Source organism: Rhinoderma darwinii, chromosome 2 (assembly GCF_050947455.1).
Source record: "Rhinoderma darwinii isolate aRhiDar2 chromosome 2, aRhiDar2.hap1, whole genome shotgun sequence".
Taxonomy (NCBI): Eukaryota; Metazoa; Chordata; class Amphibia; order Anura; family Rhinodermatidae; genus Rhinoderma; species Rhinoderma darwinii.
Window position 1 is genome coordinate 4,897,970 of NC_134688.1, and position 8,353 is coordinate 4,906,322.

The following is an 8,353-nucleotide window of genomic DNA, read 5'->3' on the forward strand; positions in this document are numbered from 1 at the left end:
ACTGATATATTCCTCCTCCAGTCACTGATATATTCCTCCTCCCAATCACTGATATATTCCTCCTGTCACTGATATATTCCTCCTCCAGTCACTGATATATTCCTCCAGTCACTGATATATTCCTCCAGTCACTGATATATTCCTCCAGTCACTGATATATTCCTCCAGTCACTGATATACTCCTCCAGTCACTGATATATTCCTCCTCCAGTCACTGATATATTCCTCCTCAGTCACTGATATACTCCTCCAGTCACTGATATACTCCTCCAGTCACTGATATGTTCCTCCTCCAGTCACTGATATATTCCTCCAGTCACTGATATATTCCTCCTCCAGTCACTGATATATTCCTCCAGTCACTGATATATTCCTCCAGTCACTGATATATTCCTCCAGTCACTGATATATTCCTCCAGTCACTGATATACTCCTCCAGTCACTGATATATTCCTCCTCCAGTCACTGATATATTCCTACAGTCACTGATATATTTCTCCTCCAGTCACTGATATATTCCTCCTCCAGTCACTGATATATTCCTCCTCCAGTCACTGATATATTCCTCCAGTCACTGATATATTCCTCCAGTCACTGATATATTCCTCCTCCAGTCACTGATATATTCCTCCAGTCACTGATATATTCCTCCTCCAGTCACTGATATATTCCTCCAGTCACTGATATATTCCTCCAGTCACTGATATATTCCTCCTCCAGTCACTGATATATTCCTCCAGTCACTGATATATTCCTCCTCCAGTCACTGATATATTCCTCCTCCAGTCACTGATATATTCCTCCAGTCACTGATATATTCCTCAAGTCACTGATATATTCCTCCTCCAGTCACTGATATATTCCTCCAGTCACTGATATATTCCTCCTCCAGTCACTGATATATTCCTCCGGTCACTGATATATTCCTCCAGTCACTGATATATTCTCCTCCAGTCACTGATATATTCCTCCTCCAGTCACTGATATATTCCTCCAGTCACTGATATACTCCTCCAGTCACTGATATATTCCTCCAGTCACTGATATACTCCTCCAGTTACTGATATATTCCTCCTCCAGTCACTGATATATTCCTCCTCCAGTCACTGATATATTCCTCCTCCAGTCACTGATATATTCCTCCTCCAGTCTCTGATATATTCCTCCAGTCACTGATATACTCCTCCAGTCACTGATGTACTCCTCCAGTCACTGATATATTCCTCCTCCAGTCACTGATATATTCCTCCTCCAGTCACTGATATATTCCTCCTCCAGTCACTGATATATTCCTCCTCCAGTCACTGATATATTCCTCCAGTCACTGATATATTCCTCCTCCAGTCACTGATATATTCCTCCTCCAGTCACTGATATATTCCTCCAGTCACTGATATACTCCTCCAGTCACTGATATATTCCTCCTCCAGTCACTGATATATTCCTCCTCCAGTCACTGATATATTCCTCCTCCAGTCACTGATATATTCCTCCAGTCTCTGATATATTCCTCCAGTCACTGATATATTCCTCCTCCAGTCACTGATATATTCCTCCTCCAGTCACTGATATATTCCTCCTCCAGTCACTGATATATTCCTCCAGTCACTGATATACTCCTCCAGTCACTGATATATTCCTCCAGTCACTGATGAACTCCTCCAGTTACTGATATATTCCTCCTCCAGTCACTGATATATTCCTCCTCCAGTCACTGATATATTCCTCCTCCAGTCACTGATATATTCCTCCTCCAGTCTCTGATATATTCCTCCAGTCACTGATATACTCCTCCAGTCACTGATGTACTCCTCCAGTCACTGATATATTCCTCCTCCAGTCACTGATATATTCCTCCTCCAGTCACTGATATATTCCTCCTCCAGTCACTGATATATTCCTCCTCCAGTCACTGATATATTCCTCCAGTCACTGATATATTCCTCCTCCAGTCACTGATATATTCCTCCTCCAGTCACTGATATATTCCTCCAGTCACTGATATACTCCTCCAGTCACTGATATATTCCTCCTCCAGTCACTGATATATTCCTCCTCCAGTCACTGATATATTCCTCCTCCAGTCACTGATATATTCCTCCAGTCTCTGATATATTCCTCCAGTCACTGATATATTCCTCCTCCAGTCACTGATATATTCCTCCTCCAGTCACTGATATATTCCTCCTCCAGTCACTGATATATTCCTCCAGTCACTGATATACTCCTCCAGTCACTGATATATTCCTCCAGTCACTGATGAACTCCTCCAGTTACTGATATATTCCTCCTCCAGTCACTGATATATTCCTCCTCCAGTCACTGATATATTCCTCCTCCAGTCACTGATATATTCCTCCAGTCTCTGATATATTCCTCCAGTCACTGATATATTCCTCCTCCAGTCACTGATATATTCCTCCTCCAGTCACTGATACATTCCTCCAGTCACTGATATACTCCTCCAGTTACTGATATATTCCTCCTCCAGTCACTGATATATTCCTCCTCCAGTCACTGATATATTCCTCCAGTCTCTGATATATTCCTCCAGTCACTGATATATTCCTCCAGTCACTGATGTATTCCTCCAGTCACTGATATATTCCTCCTCCAGTCACTGATATACTCCTCCAGTCACTGATGTATTCCTCCAGTCACTGATATATTCCTCCTCCAGTCACTGATATATTCCTCCTCCAGTCACTGATATATTCCTCCTCCAGTCACTGATATATTCCTCCTCCAGTCACTGATATATTCCTCCAGTCACTGATATATTCCTCCTCCAGTCACTGATATATTCCTCCAGTCACTGATATATTCCTCCAGTCACTGATATATTCCTCCAGTCTCTGATATATTCCTCCTCCAGTCACTGATATATTCCTCCAGTCACTGATATATTCCTCCAGTCACTGATATATTCCTCCAGTCACTGATATATTCCTCCTCCAGTCACTGATATATTCCTCCAGTCACTGATATATTCCTCCTCCAGTCACTGATATATTCCTCCTCCAGTCACTGATATACTCCTCCAGTCACTGATATATTCTTCCTCCAGTCACTGATATATTCCTCCAGTCTCTGATATATTCCTCCAGTCACTGATATATTCCTCCTCCAGTCACTGATATATTCCTCCTCCAGTCACTGATATATTCCTCCAGTCACTGATATATTCCTCCAGTCACTGATATATTCCTCCAGTCACTGATATATTCTTCCAGTCACTGATATATTCCTCCAGTCACTGATATATTCCTCCAGTCACTGATATATTCCTCCTCCAGTCACTGATATATTCCTCCTCCAGTCACTGATATATTCCTCCAGTCACTGATATATTCCTCCTCCAGTCACTGATATATTCCTCCTCCAGTCACTGATATATTCCTCCTCCAGTCACTGATATATTCCTCCAGTCACTGATATATTCCTCCTCCAGTCACTGATATATTCCTCCTCCAGTCACTGATATATTCCTCCTCCAGTCACTGATATATTCCTCCAGTCACTGATATATTCCTCCTCCAGTCACTGATATATTCCTCCTCCAGTCACTGATATATTCCTCCTCCAGTCACTGATATATTCCTCCAGTCACTAATATATTCCTCCTCCAGTCACTGATATATTCCTTCTCCAGTCACTGGTATATTCCTCCTCCAGTCACTGATATACTCCTCCAGACACTGATATATTCCTCCAGTCACTGATATATTCCTCCTCCAGTCACTGATATATTCCTCCTCCAGTCACTGATATATTCCTCCAGTCACTGATATACTCCTCCAGTCACTGATATATTCCTCCAGTCACTGATATACTCCTCCAGTTACTGATATATTCCTCCTTCAGTCACTGATATATTCCTCCTCCAGTCACTGATATATTCCTCTAGTCTCTGATATATTCCTCCAGTCACTGATATACTCCTCCAGTCACTGATGTACTCCTCCAGTCACTGATATATTCCTCCTCCAGTCACTGATATATTCCTCCTCCAGTCACTGATATATTCCTCCTCCAGTCACTGATATATTCCTCCTCCAGTCACTGATATATTCCTCCAGTCACTGATATATTCCTCCTCCAGTCACTGATATATTCCTCCAGTCACTGATATATTCCTCCAGTCACTGATATATTCCTCCAGTCTCTGATATATTCCTCCAGTCACTGATATATTCCTCCTCCAGTCACTGATATATTCCTCCAGTCACTGATATATTCCTCCTCCAGTCACTGATATATTCCTCCTCCAGTCACTGATATACTCCTCCAGTCACTGATATATTCCTCCTCCAGTTACTGATATATTCCTCCAGTCTCTGATATATTCCTCCAGTCACTGATATATTCCTCCCCCAGTCACTGATATATTCCTCCTCCAGTCACTGATATATTCCTCCAGTCACTGATATATTCCTCCTCCTGTCACTGAAATACTCCTCCAGTCACTGATATATTCCTCCAGTCACTGATATATTCCTCCAGTAACTGATATATTCCTCCAGTCACTGATATATTCCTCCAGTCACTGATATATTCCTCCTCCAGTCACTGATATATTCCTCCAGTCACTGATATATTCCTCCAGTCACTGATATATTTCTCCAGTCTCTGATATATTCCTCCAGTCACTGATATATTCCTCCTCCAGTCACTGATATATTCCTCCAGTCACTGATATATTCCTCCTCCAGTCACTGATATATTCCTCCAGTCACTGATATATTCCTCCTCCAGTCACTGATATATTCCTCCTCCAGTCACTGATATACTCCTCCAGTCACAGATATATTCCTCCTCCAGTTACTGATATATTCCTCCAGTCTCTGATATATTCCTCCAGTTACTGATATATTCCTCCAGTCACTGATATACTCCTCCTCCAGTCACTGATATATTCCTCCAGTCACTGATATATTCCTCCTCCAGTCTCTGATATATTCCTCCAGTCACTGATATATTCCTCCCCCAGTCACTGATATATTCCTCCTCCAGTCACTGATATATTCCTCCAGTCTCTGATATATTCCTCTAGTCACTGATATATTCCTCCTCCAGTCACTGATATATTCCTCCTCCAGTCACTGATATATTCCTCCTCCAGTCACTGATATATTCCTCCAGTCTCTGATATATTCCTCCAGTCACTGATATATTCCTCCTCCAGTCACTGATATATTCCTCCTCCAGTCATTGATATATTCCTCCTCCAGTCACTGATATATTCCTCCAGTCACTAATATATTCCTCCAGTCACTGATATATTCCTCCTCCAGTCACTGATATATTCCTCCTCCAGTCACTGATATATTCCTCCTCCAGTCACTGATATATTCCTCCAGTCACTAATATATTCCTCCAGTCACTGATATATTCCTCCTCCAGTCACTGATATATTCCTCCAGTCACTGATATACTCCTCCAGTCACTGATATATTCCTCCTCCAGTCACTGATATATTCCTCCAGTCACTGATATATTCCTCCTCCAGTCACTGATATATTCCTCCTCCAGTCACTGATATATTCCTCCTCCAGTCACTGATATATTCCTCCTCCAGTCACTGATATACTCCTCCAGTCACTGATATATTCCTCCAGTCACTGATATATTCCTCCTCCAGTCACTGATATATTCCTCCAGTCACTGATATATTCCTCCAGTCACTGATATATTCCTCCAGTCACTGATATATTCCTCCAGTCACTGATATATTCCTCCTCCAGTCACTGATATATTCCTCCTCCAGTCACTGATATATTCATCCTGTCACTGATATATTCCTCCAGTCACTGATATATTCCTCCTCCAGTCACTGATATATTCCTCCTCCAGTCACTGATATACTCCTCCAGTCACTGATATACTCCTCCAGTCACTGATATATTCCTCCTCCAGTCACTGATATATTCCTCCTCCAGTCACTGATATACTCCTCCAGTCACTGATATATTCCTCCTCCAGTCATTGATATATTCCTCCAGTCACTGATATAATCCTCCTCCAGTCACTGATATATTCCTCCAGTCACTGATATATTCCTCCTCCAGTCACTGATATATTCCTCCTCCAGTCACTGAAATATTCCTCCTCCAGTCACTGATATACTCCTCCAGTCACTGATATATTCCTCCAGTCACTGATATATTCCTCCTCCAGTCACTGATATATTCCTCCTCCAGTCACTGATATATTCCTCCAGTCACTGATATATTCCTCCTCCAGTCACTGATATATTCCTCCTCCAGTCACTGATATATTCCTCCTCCAGTCACTGATATATTCCTCCTCCAGTCACTGATATACTCCTCCAGTCACTGATATATTCCTCCAGTCACTGATATATTCCTCCTCCAGTCACTGATATATTCCTCCAGTCACTGATATATTCCTCCAGTCACTGATATATTCCTCCTCCAGTCACTGATATATTCCTCCTCCAGTCACTGATATACTCCTCCTCCAGTCACTGATATATTCCTCCTCCAGTCACTGATATACTCCTCCAGTCACTGATATACTCCTCCAGTCACTGATATATTCCTCCTCCAGTCACTGATATATTCCTCCTCCAGTCACTGATATACTCCTCCAGTCACTGATATATTCCTCCTCCAGTCACTGATATATTCCTCCAGTCACTGATATAATCCTCCTCCAGTCACTGATATATTCTTCCAGTCACTGATATATTCCTCCAGTCACTGATATATTCCTCCTCCAGTCACTGAAATATTCCTCCTCCAGTCACTGATATATTCCTCCAGTCACTGATATATTCCTCCTCCAGTCACTGATATATTCCTCCTCCAGTCACTGATATATTCCTCCAGTCACCGACATACTCCTCCAGTCACTGATATATTCCTCCAGTCACTGATATATTCCTCCTCCAGTCACTGATATATTCCTCAAGTCAACGATATACTCCTCCAGTCACTGATATATTCCTCCAGTCACTGATATATTCCTCCAGTCACTGATATATTCCTCCAGTCACTGATATATTCCTCCAGTCACTGATATATTCCTCCAGTCACTGATATATTCCTCCAGTCACTGATATACTCCTCCAGTCACTGATATATTCCTCCAGTCACTGATATACTCCTCCAGTCACTGATATATTCCTCCAGTCACTGATATATTCCTCCAGTCACTGATATATTCCTCCAGTCACTGATATATTCCTCCAGTCACTGATATATTCCTCCAGTCACCGATATACTCCTCCAGTCACCGATATATTCCTCCAGTCACTGATATATTCCTCCAGTCACTGATATATTCCTCCAGTCACTGATATATTCCTCCAGTCACTGATATATTCCTCCAGTCACTGATATATTCCTCCAGTCACTGATATATTCCTCCAGTCACTGATATACTCCTCCAGTCACTGATATATTCCTCCAGTCACTGATATACTCCTCCAGTCACTGATATATTCCTCCTCCAGTCACTGATATATTCCTCCTCCAGTCACTGATATATTCCTCCTCCAGTCACTGATATATTCCTCCAGTCTCTGATATATTCCTCCAGTCACTGATATATTCCTCCTCCAGTCACTGATATATTCCTCCTCCAGTCACTGATATATTCCTCCTCCAGTCACTGATATATTCCTCCTCCAGTCACTGATATATTCCTCCAGTCTCGGATATATTCCTCCAGTCACTGATATATTCCTCCTCCAGTCACTGATATATTCCTCCTCCAGTCACTGATATATTCCTCCAGTCACTGATATACTCCTCCAGTCACTGATATATTCCTCCAGTCACTGATATACTCCTCCAGTTACTGATATATTCCTCCTCCAGTCACTGATATATTCCTCCTCCAGTCACTGATATATTCCTCCAGTCTCTGATATATTCCTCCAGTCACTGATATATTCCTCCTCCAGTCACTGATATATTCCTCCTCCAGTCACTGATATATTCCTCCAGTCACTGATATACTCCTCCAGTCACTGATATATTCCTCCAGTCACTGATATACTCCTCCAGTTACTGATATATTCCTCCTCCAGTCACTGATATATTCCTCCTCCAGTCACTGATATATTCCTCCAGTCTCTGATATATTCCTCCAGTCACTGATATACTCCTCCAGTCACTGATGTACTCCTCCAGTCACTGATGTACTCCTCCAGTCACTGATATATTCCTCCTCCAGTCACTGATATATTCCTCCAGTCACTGATATATTCCTCCTCCAGTCACTGATATACTCCTCCTCCAGTCACTGATATACTCCTCCAGTCATTGATATATTCCTCCAGTCACTGATATATTCCTCCAGTCACTGATATATTCCTCCAGTCACT